The 17,907-nt window shown below is 39.1% G+C and overlaps 1 non-coding gene across 1 annotated transcript; it reads left to right on the forward strand.

The window, feature by feature from the left end:
• The first annotated feature begins 16,279 nt into the window (after window positions 1-16,279).
• On the forward strand, window positions 16,280-16,386 carry LOC120256254. The gene has a single exon (XR_005535245.1). It is a non-coding gene; the product is annotated as a small nucleolar RNA R71 (small nucleolar RNA).
• Window positions 16,387-17,907: the final 1,521 nt, after the last annotated feature.

Below are 17,907 nucleotides of genomic sequence, written 5' to 3' on the forward strand. Positions count from 1 at the left end.
CACTCCCAAGGAATTAGCTCCATCAAATGCAACACTAGGAGTCAAGGGAGTATTGTTTCGATTGCTTCTCCCACATCTGAATCTAATTGAGTTACATTATGAATGAGCTTGCATGTGTACATTGGGGACAATGTACAACTTAAGCGTTAGGGGGAGTTTCATAGCGCACGCATCTCTTTTGTACTAGTTTTGATTGATTATATGCTCACATAGTTAATGGAGGTTCACCTTAGTTGCATTGATTGTATTCTTGAGTTTAGGAAAATTTTTAACATTGAATGTTTTCATGCTCTAGTTTTTGCTTGAATTTCTAGGAATTTTTGCCCGATTGACACTTGTTGCACTACTCCCCCTTTGAACCCTGTTGGAAACTCATGTTTGATGTATAAGGGACTAGTTTTAGTTGTTTCTTGTGTTATTTATAAAATAAAAAAAATGATGAAAAAATGAAAAGAAAGAACAAAATAGTTTTGTTGTTTAGTTGTGCTTGTTGGGTGGAAAGAGCTACCACCTATGATATATGAAGCTACTCTCATAAGTCGGATACTAGTTATGCTCTAATGAGAGAAAGAGCTATCTCATGGGATGTGTGAAAGCTACCACCCCGGTGGAAAGAGCTACAACCTTGAAAGTGTGAAAGCCACCTTAGCGTCCTCTTTGGAAAGGGCTACCTTAGAGGATGTGTGAAGCTACTACCCTTTTTGAATTTTTGTTACCTTTTGTAGATAAATAAGTCCCTTATATGTAGAACTTTGAGGAGTATACTTGGGTTGACTTGAGTGAGTTCACACACTTACACGATTTTGGGTTTGTCGCCTTTTTGATTCAAGTTTTTAGCTAGAGCATTGATTTTTTGTATTCAGTGTTGAAATTTTCCGTACTTATAGAATGCACTCTTTGTATGCTTTAGTAAACCTAAGGCCAAGCACTTCCAATATTTCCTTCGTCTGTGCTTTAATGTTTTAATTTTTGCTTGAGGACAAGCAAAAGCTTAAGTGTGGGGGAGTTTGATAAGTGCTTGTGCGATAAGAATACGAAGTGTTCTTTCCTTGTGTTGAGCATTACTTTTCTCGGGTTTTAAAGCTAATATGTGTGTAGTTATGTTACTTTCATACAGGTAGGGTTGTGAGGCTGAATATGAAATAAAGAAGCCAATGCGGGAATGTATGCCAACCTCCTCGTGTTCAAGTTAGTATAACCATTTGGAGGGGAACAAGGACGGTCACATTCAAGCATTTCAACTTGTGCATATAGAACAAGATCTCCACCAACATGTCTGTTATTGAAGAAGCAAAGCGATCCATGATGTAAACGTGTTCTTGTTTGCATTACCTCGATGAAAGCATGGATTCGGGAGTATTTTGTGCCGGTATTGTGGTAGGGCACTGTAGCAAGAATACTGTACTAGCACTGTTCACAGCCGGCTGAGAAAGCAGGAAAACAGAGAATCCACATGGGCGTGTGGAAATTCCACACGACTGTGTGAAAAATCTATAGGGGCACTTACACGGGCGTGTGGATTCCCGATTCCAGCCCTTTAAAAGCCGATTTCAGCCCCGATTTCAGCATTCTTTTCTCCATCTTTTCCCCAACTTCGGAGAGGGCCGCGGCTAGTGTTTTTAGAGGTATTGGCTAGGGCTTTGGAGAGGTTCTACGGCTTCAACATCGCATGCCGTTTGAAAGAAGGTTAGTGGGAGAGCTTTCATCGGCACTGATCCGGTGAGGTGTATCCTAGGCCGGACAAAGGGACCCTTGCGATGAGTAGAGGACTCTCCATAAGACCATCACCATGACTAACGAGGGGGTTTTCTATGGATGCTTTATTTTTACATTTGATTTCATTGATTGTATCTAGCTCCTTGGAGAGCTAAACCCCTAGTGGGTACTTGGGTATTTGTGAACCCTAGGATGTATTTCTTTCATTGAATCTCTATATTATGCTTTCAATTAATTGATGTTTATTGTGAGTTCTAATCTTGTATGCTTGATTGTATGAATACTCCACTAGAGTGACACTAGGGTTGAGAGTTCTTCTTGGTAACTCTTGTGAGTGAGTGACACACCATGAGAGTTAGACAAAGCTAGATTGGAGAGGGTTGAGAGGGTGAGTCGAGAGATAGCGGAGCGTCCCCTTCCCCTTCGGTATGATCTATCCTACCTCCATGTTCCAAGAGTTCTTTGCGATCATAGTAGAGTGAATGGGCTAAGGGATGACCTTCCGCTGGGGCTTAGTTGCGAGTGCAATAGAGTGAAGCGTTGAAGTGATTTTAGCATCTAGGGCTTAATTGTGGCTAGGGATCTTTCACCTGGACCAAAGGGTTAGGTCTATACATAGGAATAGAATTTGTCATTTGGAGTCCCTAAAGCTCATTGCAATTCTATACAAGTGCGAGGTGTTGAGATTGTTCGATTTCTCCTCCGGGACATGTATAGAGTTAGGCATGGTTGACCTTAGATTTGGGACTATGCAATTAAGGATTTCCACGACTCACTATTGCATTAATTAGGAAGCATAATAGAGGTTTCTTACAAATGAAACGATTGTCCTAGGTGGAACAATACCCGGGTACCCCATCTTTATCGATTGCCTTACCTTCTCTTTTACTTGTGCTCTCTTTCTTGTTGTTTTTACTCTTGATAATTGAATCTTGTCACACATATCACTATTCATATTCCACATTAGTGAAGAAATAATTTAAGTGTCTTTATTCCCTACTCTCTGTGAAGATGATACCCACTCATCTGGGATTATTACTTCGACACCCGTGCACTTGCGGTGTACACGCATATTCGGACGTGTCACTCTTCTTCCCTGATTTTTCCTTCTTCTTTCCTTTTTTTTAAAAAATCTTCTCTTTTATCCTTCTCTTCTGATTTTTTTTTTTTGCAATAGAGACAGTGCTATCATCATCTTTGTTAGATTCCACAGCAGCGATAGTGGGCAGCGGCGACGGTGTGCAAAGAAAGAAGCATCAGGCGGCATGGCAACAATGATGGTGTGCGGTGGCGGCGACGTCAACGACGAACACGGGCATGCTTGGCGGCATTATCTCAGCCACTCAAGCAGCAACTGCGTTAAGAGACGACAGAGATGCCAACAAAAGTCCCGAGCATGCTTGGCAGTATTATCTCAGCCACTCAAGCAGCAACGGCGGTAAGTGGCAGCGGCGGTGGCAAGCAACGAAATTTTTTGTTATATATACATATGTATATATGAATACGGGGAGAGGGAGAGAGATCTGCACCTTCTCGTTCGTCTTCTTTCCTTCTTTCTTTTTTTCTCTAAATTTTTCTTCGAATTTTTCTCTCTAAATTCTTCTCCTCCCTTTTTTTTTGTTCCTTCTTCCCTTTTAAAAACCCTGCCCGCCCTTATCCTCATCTCAACCTCTCCCTAAGAATCACAATGAATAAAACCTAATTTTAAATTTTAATTAATTTCGAATTTCCAATTTAAATTTTAATTAATTTCAAATTTCAAATTTGAAATTTTAATAATTTTTTTTTAAATTTAGTTTATTTTTTATTTATTATTTTTTTATTATTATCTTTTTTTTAAAAATTCAATTAACCCAATTTATCTCGGGATATGTATTTGGGCTATCCTTAGATTTGAGATTGCCTCGAGATATTTGTTCTCAAGGATATTTTTGTAATTTGCATTTATGCCTCAAGATATGTTCTCAAGGGTGATTTTGTAATTCGTATTTTGCCTTGAGATATGTTCTCAAGAGCAATTTTGTAATTTGTATTTTTTTCATTTTTTTTCAATTTTTTTTATTTGCCTCAGGATTTGTATTCTAGTCCAAGACAACGAAATAATTTATTTTAAAGAAAAAATCTAAAATCAATCAAGATTAGGACATTCAAATTTTAATTCTAAATATATCCATGATTTAAATTTTAATTAACTTTAGGATTTGGGTTCTATTAGGACATATGTTACATTCTTTATATAAACAATTGTGTGTGTGTGCCACAAGTTCACGGGTTGTCGAAGTAATAAAGTACCCAACGGGTGGGTAGTCGAATCCACAAGGAATATATGTCTAGAAACAAGAAGTATTGCTACTTAGCTAAAGTGAAAATCGATTGGTGATTGTGATTCAAACTATTAATGAAAATAAAAGGGGAAGAAAAGAGCGCAAGCAAGAGTAATCAGAAAGAATAACCAATGGTAAAATGGGGTACTCGGATACTGCTCACCCTGTGACTATTATTTCAAGTGCAAGACTAATATAATGCTTCCTAATTAAAGTTTAATCAGTTGTGGAAATCCAAAGGCACACGGTCCCAAACCTAAGGTCAAACGTGACAAGCCCTCTACACTATGGCTCGGTGGAAATGAATACTCTCAATACCTCACACTGTGTGGGACTGCTTGAGGCTCTAGGGACTCGAACTGATAAACCCTATTCTCTAATCCAGATCAAATCCTTTGGTCTTGGCGAAAGATCTTCAACCACAACTAAGCCTAAGCACTAAGGATGTCTGAACACTTCACTCTGTCGCTCACGCAACTAAGCCCAACGGAGACAATCGCTTAGCACTTCACTCTATCATGATTGAAAAGAACTCTTGGAACATGGAGGTAGGATAAATCACGTCGGAGGGGAAATGGGACATTCCGCTACCTCTTGACTCTCCCTTTCAACCCTCTTCAATCTTGCTAAGTCTAAACTTAATGAAGTGTTACTCATTCAAAAGGTTACCCCAGCATGATCCTCAACCCTAGTGTCACTCTAAAGGAAAATAAAATCAATAAGTACACAAGATTGAAACTCAATTAAAACATCAATTATAGAAAGCATAATAGAAGTTAATGAAAAAAAATCATCCTAGGGTTTACAAATCCAAGTACCCACTAGGGGTTTAGCTCTCCATGGAGCAATAGAAAATCAAAGACAAAATCAAAAGTTAATGCAAAAACTCCATAAAAATAACCCCCTTACTTTCTGTGGTGATAGTCTTGAAGAGCCGCTTCTACTTCTCCAAAGACTCCTCCGGCGAGCCTAGGGCACACCTCGCCTAATCAATGCCATTGAAAGCTCCCCCAATAACACTTCTTCAAAGGAAATTGATGTCGATTACCGTAGAAACACTCCAAAATCGCAGCAAAAACTTCTCCAAGCCCTAGCCGCGCTCTCTCCAAAAGATAGGAAAAGGATCCCCAAAATGATACTTTGAAGCGGTATTTAAAGGGTTGAAATCGGGATTTCACACGGCCCTGTGGAAATTCTACACAGGCATGTGAATTTCCAAGCACTTCATTTTCTGAGCGATGTGAATAGTAAATACTACAATACTTTGCTACAGTAAATTGCTACATTAACTGCTACAATACTTTGCTATAGTACTCCCAAAATTTCTTCTTCCATTGAGGCCGCATGGTTGGGCACACATCCATGTGGTAAATCATGTTGCATCTTCACTTTCAAACACATTGATGAAGCTGTTGACAATATTACACAAGTTGGAGCATATGTGTGTGACCTGTCTTCGTGCCTCTCCAATTTGTAGATTCACTTGCACATTTTGGAGATTGGCACACACCCATATACCTATGATCACAACTTGTGCCTTGATCCTTGTTTGGTACCAGAGATTCCTTAAAAATCACATTCATGATCTATTCTTGCTTCTTTTATTTCAAACTTTTCTCCACAACCCTAAATGCCTAAAAGAACACAAATACACACTAATGAGCCATAAAAACCGATAAAAGCGATACTCAATTTAAGAAAAGTATACTTAATAATACTTATACTCAAGCACTTATCAAACTCCCCCACACTTAAGCTTTTGCTTGTTCTCAAGCAAAAATAAATCATTAAAGAATTTAAGAGGAACAAATGAAAGTGCTCATCTTTAGGTTAACCAAAAGTATACAAAAGAGGCATTCTAGAAGTAAGGAGAATTCAAACACCTAATAAAAGGAATCATTGCTCTAGATAAAAATTCAAATTAAAAGGGATGAAAAACCCGACAATGTGTATGTGTGTGTAAACTCACTAAAATCAACCCAACATGTACTTCTCAAAGTTCTTATTAAAGAGGACTTATTTATACACAAAAAGAGAAGGTAGTAGCTTCACACATCCTATTAGATAGCTTTTTCTCTCATTAGGGTATAACTAATATCCGACTTATGAGAGTAGCTTCATACTTCATAGGTGGTAGCTCTTTCCACCCCTAATGTACAAACAAAACACACATTTTTTTAAAAAAGTATTTATACTAAAAGAAATGTTAGTACAGTCCTTTAAGTGTTGAACTTGAGTTTCCACAAGGTTTAAGGAATAAGTAGTGCAACAAGAGATAATCGGGCAAAAATTCCTTAAAATTCAAGTAAAACTATAGCATAATTGTATTCAATGTTCAAAAGTCTCCTAGACTCAAGAAAACAACCTTTGTAACTAAGGTGAACCACCATTGGCTACATGAGCATGAACATCAAAAGTATAAGCATAGAACATGTGCAATGTGAACTACCCCCCTCCCCCCCAACACTTAAGATGCACATTGCCCTCAATGTACGCATGCAAGCCCAATAAAGAATAGAACAAGTAAAGCATGTGTGAAGATGGGTAATTGAAACAATACTCCCCTGATCTCCTAATGTTGAATTTGATGGAGCTATATCCATTGAGAGTTAAGTTCCAATGGGTTTTGGAGTACACACGGCCATATGGAATGCCACGTGACCATGTCAATGCCTAATCCTCAATTCCAAGACTCACAAGACCATCTGCACGTATACACGAGGGAGTTCAGCAAAGCTTAACAAAAAAAAAAATCGAGTCCATAAATATATGAAAATGAAATACAACTTGATATACATGAAAAGCAGTAAGATAAACTCAGAAGGAAAAACCTTTCTGAGTAATACAAGTCCAAACTAGAATACTGAAATAAAATAACAGAAATATAAAGAAATATAAAGAGAAAGATGCCTCAGGCGTCAGTGTCGTCTACTACTGGTGCTGGTGCTACTGCTGCTAGTGATCCTGGTGCGGCTGGTGGTGATGGCGATCCTAACGGTATTTGGGGTCTTATAATAAATGGTGAGGACATGTCTCGCTCAAGAATTTACTGAAGTATCGTGAGACGTGTTATCACCTTAATTTCTTAATTAAGGTTTTATTAATGTTTTATTTTACAATATTACATGTGATAAAATCCTTAATTCAGATTAATAATAATAACAATTATTATAATAATAATTAATAATAATAATAATAAAAATAAATATATATATTTTGCATGTATGCAGGTCCGATGTGGCCCTGCGAAGGGTGTGCTGCAGATGGTTGTGCAATAATGGTGCCACACTGTGTGCAGAGCCCGTCTGGCCCGGGCGCCCGGCCCACAGTGCATAGCACTGTGATAGTGTCTGTGTGGGCCGGCTGACAGTGCTACAGTGCACTATGCGCAGGGCCTATGTGGGCCGGCCCACATGTTACAGGCCACTGTGCCAAGGGCTTGTGTTGGCCGGCCCACAGTGCTACAGGGCCCTCATTGGGCCCATGTTTTTATTTATTTTATTCTTATTTATTAATTGTTATTATCATTTTATTTTATTTATTTAAAATAAATAAATAAATAAATACATATCATCAAGAGGTTGGGCTGCACTATGTGATTATTATATTATTTGTTATTATTATTACTATTTATTTTATTTTAAATAAAGTTAAATCCACACCAATGAAATTTATGATTTTTTATTTTTATTTTTATTTTTATTTGATGTGTTGAATGGAATAATAGCATACGATCATGAACATTAGGGCTTTTATATTTATTTTATTTTATTTTGTGCTTATGTATTTGAGCCATGTTGTGTCCGAAGTTATTTTCTTTAATTTTTGCAAAAGTAGATTGTATCTAGGATACATATTTGTAAATTTAAGAGAAAATATAAAGTGACACAAGAGTCCGAGAATTCGTGGAGCAAGAAGCCCTCCGTAAAGTCCTTTTGTATGGAGCCCAAAGCCATGTAATAGTTTAGGATTTTATTTTAGATTAATCTATTAAAATAGGTTAATCATAGATGTTCATGATCGTATGGATGTGATGGCTTGAATGTGAATGTAAGTTTTATTTATACATGCATGATTAATGTAATGTGAGACCCAATTAATAACTTGTAAACAATTCTCCCAAAAGAAATAACACTAAGTTGAAGGGCATGGGATGTCCTGGCTCTCCACCAAGCTTATAATTTTATGAACCTTTAGTGCATTGAATGCCGTCAGTCGAAACAAATTCCTCCCCAATTATATTGTATGGGTTGAGGGGGTGGAATTCAATTGTTAGATTGACAGAAGTTGGTGGGCTTGACTCAGATAGTTTACGGGCCAATTAAACTGTATGGGTTGAGGATTGGTAAACTATGGGCCAAAATTGATTGGACTGCCCATGAAATAGGTTGGCATCAGATGCCACTTTATTAACTCTAGTGGTGCAATTATACTGTATGGGTTGAGCTCCACTGGTTTTAATAAAGAACACAATCACTCACTACGAGATCCTACCAACGAGAATTTCCGATTTCTATAGTGGGAGTGTAGATTTCGAAAAATGTAGTGGGAGCTAAGTTTTATTTAAAGACCTTAATATAACTTGAGTATAATATAAATAAACTAATAATCTGGTATTTATTTTCTTGCAGTTTATTTCTTGATATGACTCATAACCCACTTAATATTTTGCTTGAGAAAAATGCCCTTACTGGGCCCAATTATGTAGATTGGCTTAGGAATTTGAGGATAGTCCTCAATTTAGAGAGAATATGGTACATTCTTGAGGCCAATATTCCTACCGAACCTCCACCAGAGGCAAGTAAGGAAGAACAAGATGTTTATCTAAAATGGCTTAAGGACGACTTGCGAGTGAGGAGCTATATGTTAGCCTCTATGAGCAGTGATCTGCAAAGCTCTCATGAAAAGATGAGTGATGCGAGATTGGTACTGTTGCACTTGCAGGAGCTCTATGGAGAGCATAGTCTGACAGCTCGGTATGAAATATCGAGAGAGCTTTTTAGGGAAAAGATGAGTGAGGGTGGAGAAGTTGGAGAGCATGTCCTCAAGATGATCTCTATGATTGAGAGGTTGGAAGCTCTTGACTTTTCCATGGACTATAACCTTCAGGTTGATCTCATCTTGCAGTCTCTTCCTGACTCTTTCTCTCAGTTTATTGTTAATTTTAACATGAATGAGATTGAGTGCACACTGGCTGGTCTTCTTAACAAGCTAGTAAGTACTCAGTCTCAAATGAAGACTAAAGGGAAGGATGCTGTTGCTTTAACTATCTCTACTTCTAGGCCCTCAAAGCCTAAGAAGAAAAAGATGGCCAAAAAGCAAAAGGCTTTGGCTCCCAAAGCAGTAGGAGGGGTGGGTAAGAAAAAGGGTAAGGCTCCTGTGGTTCGTGCGGGTGAGAGCTCTAAGCAAGCAGGCAAGTGTTTCCAATGTGGCGAGGCCGGTCATTGGAAGCGAGATTGCCCACAGCTCAAAGTAAACGGCGCTACAGGTATGAAATGATTTGTTTTCAAAACAAATTGTTCAATTTCTGTATTTTCTACTTCTTGGATTCTTGATTCAGGAGCTAGTGCTCATATTTGTATTATGAATCAGGATCTGGAAAGAAGAAGGAAGCTGGGTGAACAAGAGGTGAAGATCAATGTGGGAAGCAGACATAGTGTTGCAGCAACTCACATAGGATCTACTTCTATTCCTTTATATTCTGGGCATATTTTAGTTTTAGAGGATTGTTTAGTATTACCAAATGGGTTAAAGAAGATAATTTCTGTTGTAGTTTTCATCAGAAAAGGATATGTCTTTAAATTTGGTGAAACTAATTGTGATATTTATTTTGGAAATAAATTAGTTGGCGATGCCTCTTTAGTAAATAGATTGTATTATTTAAATGTTCAGAACAAATGTGTTGTGAATGCTATCACTAAAAGACATGGTATACATGAGATAAATCAAAAACTTGTGTGGCATTTAAGATTAGGTCATGCTGGGGAACAAAGGATTCACAAGTTGGAGAAAGATGGCCTCATAGGTCCATTGGGATTCAATCCCTATCCGACATGTGAGTCTTGTCTTTTTGGCAAGATGACCAAATCCCCTTTCATTGGACATCCTGAGAGGGCATCACAAGTTTTAGATTTAGTACACACCGATGTTTGTGGGCCGGTCAATGAGATGGCTCGTGGAGGTTTCCACTATTTCATAACTTTTACCAATGACCATTCTAGGTATGGTTATGTATACTTAATGAAGAACAAGTCAGAGGCACTTGACATGTTTAGAAAGTATAAGGCTTTAGTGGAAAATCAAACTGGTCATTGTATAAAGACACTGCGATCGGATCGTGGTGGTGAGTATATGAACACCGAGTTTGACTTGTTCTTAAATGAACATGGGATAGTTTCGCAATTAATATCACCAGCGACTCCTCAATTAAATGGGGTAGCTGAGCGTAGAAATCGAACCTTGTTGGACATGGTTCGTTGTATGCTTAGCTACACAGACTTGCCTATTTCTTTGTGGGGTCATACGCTTCTCACTGCTGCACACATCTTGAACAGATGTCCCTCTAAGTCCATCCCTAAGACCCCGCATGAAATGTGGAAGGGAAGGAAACCAAGTTTTAAACACATTAAAATTTGGGGATGCCCAGCCTATGTCAAGAAGACTAAGGTTGAAAAGCTAGAGGTGAGATCCTTAAAAGGGTGTTTTATTGGTTACCCAGAGGATTCGATGGGATACCTCTTCTACCTGCATGATGATCAATGAATTATTGTAGCTTTACAAGCCCACTTCTTGGAAGACGAATTCATTCGAGAAGGTAGAGCGGGTAGATTAATTGTTCTGAGTGAACAAAACGAAACACTTGAGGAATCTATTGTTCAAGAACAATGAACTGAACCTATTATGACACAACCACTATTGCGACGATCTAGTAGAGTATCTCGACCACAAGAAAGATATGGTTATCTAATACAAGGAGAGTATAATTTGTATGCTGTAGCAGAAGGGAACTATGGAGATGATCCCTCTACTTATGATCAAGCAATGATGGATGCGAACTCTGCAATGTGGCAACTTGCTATACAAGCAGAGATGGATTCGATGTATTCGAACCAAGTTTGGAATCTAATAGATTGCCCCAAAGGGATAGTTCCTATTGGGTGCAAGTGGATCTATAAGAGAAAGATTGGTCCGGATGGCAAGGTGGATACCTATAAGGCCAGACTAGTGGCGAAAGGGTATAGTCAAAAGGAGGGCATTGACTATGAGGAAACCTTTTCTCTAGTAGCTATGATCAAATCCATCAGAATTTTGCTTGCGATAGCCACATACCTAGATTATGAGATTTGGCAGATGGATGTCAAGACTGCCTTCCTAAATGGATACCTCGAGGAGGAAATCTACATGGAACAGCCCAAGGGTTTTGTATCTGAGACTGACTCTCATAAGGTGTGTAAGCTTAATAGGTCTATTTATGGACTTAAACAGGGCCTCTCAGCGTTGGAATCTTCGTTTTGATGAAGTTGTTAAAACTTTTGGCTTCATAAAGAATGAAGATGAACCGTGTGTCTATAAGAAGGTCAGTGGGAGCAAGATATCATTCTTGGTATTGTATGTAGATGATATTCTGCTTATTGGGAATGATATAGGAATGTTAACTTCAGTCAAATCTTGGCTTTTAAGCACATTCTCCATGAAAGACTTGGGAGAAGCCACATATATCCTTGGAATTCGCATCTACCGGGATAGAATGAATAGAAAGATGGGCCTTTCCCAAGCCCTTTACTTGGAGAAAGTCTTGAAGCGATTCGGGATGGAAAACTCACCTTTTGGTAGGGCCGACCTCAAAGTGCGACTATGTTGGGCAGGTAGCAGTTGTGAGTGATCACCAAGAAGTTATTCATTCTCTCGGAAGTAAACGAGTCAGTATCTTATGCGACTATAAGTATGTGAGATTAGAAGACTTTGGCCAAGACAGTCAAACTAATCGTGTGGGACACGAAGTGTAGTTTGGTAATCTCACCCCACTATAGTTACTTGCATATGATCGAGTTCAGTGAGTTTGACAATTACCATGGCTCTCACTCAGTTGGGATACAAGAACGAAAGGTTTATACACATATGGTAATCATAATCGGAAAGGTTCGTAATGATCTACTCATTCGTGTTCAATTGGGCTACGACGTGGGGCCACGGGGATGGCTAGGTGTCACCCACGTCCTTTGGTATCCTCCCATTGCCAATCGAAATGAACCTAGGGAGTCACGCTTTAAGGGATAAAGAATCAGTCTCGTTTTGAGTACAGGGGTAAAATTATCAATTTACAATTTTACTTCATGGGATAAGTGAAATTGTAAATTAGTCTATGGTTTTTGTCTTAAGTTTAAATTTTGATATAAATTCGATGGAGTCGAGTGGATAATCAAAATTATGAGGACTCAAGATAAAAGTGGTTTTAGTTAGATTATGACTCATATTTCTAATAGAACTTCTATGGTAATGTTTATCATATTATGAAGGTTCATATTTTGAATAGGACTTCATAATTGAATGATGTTTATCATATTATGAAGGTTTATATTTTGAATAGAACTCATAATTGAATAATGTTTATCATATTTTATGAAGTTTCTATAAATATGACTTCTCTCCAACTATAGACGGATCTCAATTAATTCTCTAGTGAGAAAATCCCCTAGCTCTCTCTTCCTTTCTAACCCTAGCCGCTATTTGGAGAAGAAGAGGAGATTGTCCCTTAATTCCGGCGTGTGATCTAGAGGCGTGGAACTTTTGTTCGGCGCTAGGAGATCTACGACAATCCGAGAGATAAGTTTGACGCATCAAAAGAAAGAAAATCATCAAGAGGTAATTTTCTAGGCCTTTTAATTAAATTAAGGTGCTCATTAAAACAATTAGAATATATATCGCAAATATATTACTGCTTCCGCATGCCCTTTTAATGTTATTTGATTTTTGCGATATTACCTAACAGAAAGATCACGGATGCGTTTGCTGGCCAACTTCTTTGATCAGATAGCCATTCCTACAAGAATTTAAAAGAATTGATCAATTAAACTTTGAAAAGAAATTCTGCAGAAATCCACACGGTTGTATGGAATTTCCACACGCCGGTGTGGATCTTCGAGGCATGATAATGGCGAGGCCGAAACCCATCAAAAATTTTTAATGCATCTCAAAAGCCTCTAAATACACTATATATTCATTCAGCAGTATTCTAATCATGAAATCCAAGCTAAATCAGCCAAACCAAGTAAAAGAAAAGAAGATTGGCAAAGAAAAGGGAAGGAGAAGCTTACCGACGAAGTAGAAATCAAAAACTTCGAATACAGCCAGAAAATAACCCAAAAACCCTTTAAATAGATGAAGAGAAGGTCAAGGAGATGAGAGGGATGCGTTCTTTGGTGTGGAGACGTTTAGAAGTGAAAAGACACAGAGGGTTTTGAAGGAAAGTTGCGGCTTTCAAAGTTTTTGCACATCCACATGGGCGTGTGGAAATTACCCATGCCTGTGTGGCTCCACAGGGGAGCTCACAGGGGCATCCACACACCTCTGTATGCTCTCGGGATGGCCACTTTGGCCTTTGAAGGCATCCACACTGGCATGTGAAAATTGCCCGCGTGTGTGTACCCAATCTGGCTAGGCACAAGGCTAGCCACAGTGGCACCGACACACCCCTGTGGTTTCTCTGATTTCTCAAATAATTTTCTATGTGTTTCACACGTCCCTGTGGAAATTCCATACGGGCGTGTGGATTCATAGGTGGGCCACAGGGGTAGCCACACGCCCTTGTGTCTTCTTGGGATGGAAAATTTTTGGTCTACAGTGATTTACACGCCCCTGTGGAAATTCCACACGGGCGTGTGGATTCACAAGGTTACTTATAGGGGCACTCACACGCCCCTGTATGTTCTCGGGATGGAGAAGTTGAGCTCTGAATGGAAACACATGCCCCTGTAGAAATTCCACACGGCCGTGTGTCTACTCTAGATTGCTCAGAAATCTTCAGTTTCTACGGAAAAGTCTACGAAACTAATACAATGTACAGAAATTGTAAATATGAGGAAAAATTGAACAGAGACTCATGAAAACACACTCAAATGACCTAAAACTTTGCCAATCCTAGTAAAGCACAAATAAACACCAATAATCCATGAGAAAAACACAACAATAGCAAATTGAATTTAAAACACCGACACGAAAGCTCTTATTCATACAAAACTAAACTAAATCCTAGAAAAGCAATAAAAACTTGGGTTGCCTCCTAAGAAGAGCTTTTTTAACATCACTAAGCATGATGTACCTGCACTTACCTCACGGGGGTTCATGAAGAAAGGTTGCCCTCTTACCTACAACTTGAAAGCATGATGAGCATAATTTTTGAAAGTTAGAGGGGGAATGATCAAGTTTGTTACCACACAAGGGTTTGCCACCCTCAATTCATAAATGCTCATCCCTAATAGTATTGGGACACCTTTTTGTGGCATCTCCTTGTCCTCTTAAGCTATTGGATCATCCTCTTCATTGCTCCCAGAGTAGGTTGCACGTTGTCCACTAACCCAAGCGATGAAATTTCTTCATTCTCCATTTCTTGATCTAGCCACCCCTCTGATGGGTCTGGACACAACATTTCCTACACATAGTCATCAATCAACTCATCAATGGTGTCAAGAAGATAAAAAATATCATCAAAATCAAGAGAATGTCAAATGGCTTTGGCAATGTGATATGTCAAATTTCATCTCCAACTCTTAGTGTCAATTCCCCACCGTCCATGTCAATGAGAGCTTTGGATGTATACAAGAATGACCTTCCAAGTATTAGTGGAACCTCGACATCTTCATCCACATCTAATACCACAAAGTCTGTAGGAAAGACAACTTTCGCAAGTACATCCTCAATGATGCCCATGGACATCTAACTGATTGGTCAGCTAATTGAAGTGTTATCCGAGTGGGTCTAGGTTCTCCCAAACCTAGCTTTTGAAAGAATGTATAAGGCATGACATTGATGCTAGCCCCTGAATTTGCCAATGCCTTCTCTTCACCCAAATTTCCGATATTACATGGAATGATGAAGCTACCGGGGTTTTTCTTTTTGTTCGGCATATTCTTTTGCAAAACCACCGAGCATGAAATATCTAGAATCATAGCTGCACTCTCCTCCATCTTCCACTTATTAGTTAAGAGGTCTTTAAGGAACTTTCCATAGCGAGGCATTTGAGACAACACCTCCACAAATGGAATATTGATGTGCAATTGCTTGAATAAATCTAGAAATGTTTTGTACTGCTCATCATTGTTGTCATTTTTCAGCCTTGAATGATAAGAAATTCTTGGTTTGTAAGGTGAGGATGCCACCTCTTTCTCCTTAGCTCTTTCCTCAGCCTCCATTTCTTTGGGTGACTCGGTTACAACCTTTTAAGTAGCGAGTTTACTCTCATGTTCATGACCACTTCTCAAAGTGATTGCCTTCAACTATTCTCTTTGGTTTGTCTCTGTGTTGCTATGTAAACTCTCTTGAGGTCTTTTTTGAAAGTGACTTCGTAATCTGATCCACTTGGTTCTCCAAGTTATGCAAAGATGCCGTGTGGTTGCAAAGTGTGGCCTCTACTGACTAAAATCTTATGTCTAAAGATTGGATAAGCTTTATTAGAGCTTTCTCCAAATCGGTCATCTTATTTTCCAACCCTGAAACTCTATTCTCCATATTTGGGGCTTGTTGTTGGAAACCTGGTAGTGCAAAAGTCTTCTGTTGCCCTTGATTACCCCAAGAAAGGTTTGGGTGATTCCTTCACCCCAGATTGTAGGTATTGCTGTACGGATTTCCTTGAACTCTCATTGTATTTTCTACAAAATCCACCTGTTCCACAGAAGTTGTATCACCAAAAAAAAATCGGGCAATCAGATGAAGAATGTCCACACCCACACACGCTGCAACTCAACACTACTGCCACTCTAGGAGAAGTTAAAGTATCTAACTTCTTGCTCAAGGACTCCACCTGGGTTGCTAATGATTTTACTGCATCAATCTCATAAAGTCCAGCTACCTTCTTCTTGTCTCAGGTATTCCACCAATAACTATTCATAGCCATCTCTTCAATGAGCTGTCGGCCTTCCTCTTGGGTTTTACTACCTAAGGTACCTCCTGCTACAGCATCAAGTAATTGCTTCGTGCTTGGGTTCAAACCATTGTAGAAAGTATGGCTAATTATCCACTCGGGGAACCCATACTGAGGACATTTTCGCTGGAGATCCTTGAAGCTATCCCATACCTTAAAAAGTGACTCCAATTCCACTTGCACAAAAGAGGATATTTTATTCCTGAGCTTTGCAGACTTTCTAGGAGGAAAATATCGAGCAAAGAAAGCTTCCACCATGTCCTCCCAAGTAGTGATCGATGCTCGAGGCAGTGAATATAACCATTGTTTCGCTCTCCCCTTCACGGAAAATGGGAATGCCCTCAATTTTATGGTATCATCCATGACCCAATTGATCTTGAGCATGTCACACACTTCTAAAAACTTCTCAATGTGGTTGTTTAGATCCTCGTCGGCCAAACCATTAAATTGTGCTGGCTGCTGTAACATTTGGATGAAGCCTGGCTTAAGCTCAAAGTTCTGAGCTGTGATTGGTAGCCTCACAATATTGGACTGTATGCCAAGGGCTGTGTGTCTTGCATAATCTGAGAATGTCCTCTATTGTTCATGCTGTTCATCCATATTGACAGACCCTTCAACTTCTATCTCAGCTTGATTAAACTGTTCTTGTATAGGTTTCTTTCCCCGTTTATGTATCCTTCTTTCAATTTCTGGATTACCTTCAACTAATGTTGAAGGGTTTCCTAGGGTCATAACCCGGAGCTGCAATCAAGAAAAAAAAACAAAAAAAATGATGGAAGAATAAGAAAATGTGAAATAGAACAAGTGATGAATAGCTAAAATAGCAAAGTATAAGTGTTTCTAAAATGCCTATTCCCGGCAACAGCACCAAAAATATGACACACCCCTTGCATGTGTGTACCACAAGTGCACGGGTTGTGGAAGTAATAAAGTACCCAACTGGTGGGTAGTCGAATCCACAAAGAATATATGTATAGAAACAAAAAGTATTGCTACTTAGCTAAAGTGAAAATCGATTGGTGATTGTGATTCAAACTATTAATGAAAATAAAAAGAGAAGTAAACAGAGCAAGCAATAGTAATCGTAAAGAATAACCAATGGTAAAATGGGGTACTCGGACAATGCCCACCTTGAGACTATTGTTTCAAGTGCAAGGCTAATATTATGCTTCCTAATTAAAGTTTAATGAGATGTGGAAATTCAAAGGCACACGGTTCCAAACCTAAGGTCAACTGTAGCTAGCCCTCTATACTATTCCCTGGTTGAAAGGGATACTCTCAACACCTCACACGGTGTGCGACTGCTTGAGGCTCTAAGGACTCCAAGTGATAAACCCTATTTCCTAATCTAGATCAAACCCTTTGGTCAAGGAGAAAGATCCCTAACTACAATTAATCCCAGCCCTAATGATATCTCAACACTTCACTCTGTCGCTCACGCAACTAAGCCCCGGCAGAGAAAATCGCTTAGCACTTCACTCTACCATGATTGCAATGAACTCTTGGAACATGGAGGTAGGATAAATCACATTAGAGGGGAAAGGGGACATTCTGCTACCTCTCGACTCACCCTCTCAACCCATAAAAATAACCCTCTTGCTTTCTGTGGTAATGGTTTTGAAGAGCCGCTTCTACTTCTCCAAAGACAACTCCGTCAAGCCTAGGGCACACCTCGCCAGATCAATGCTGTTGAAAGTTCCCCCAATAACTCTCCTTTGAAGGAAATCCTAG

The sequence above is a fragment of the Dioscorea cayenensis genome, unplaced genomic scaffold, assembly GCF_009730915.1.
Source record: "Dioscorea cayenensis subsp. rotundata cultivar TDr96_F1 unplaced genomic scaffold, TDr96_F1_v2_PseudoChromosome.rev07_lg8_w22 25.fasta BLBR01001356.1, whole genome shotgun sequence".
NCBI lineage: Eukaryota > Viridiplantae > Streptophyta > Magnoliopsida > Dioscoreales > Dioscoreaceae > Dioscorea > Dioscorea cayenensis.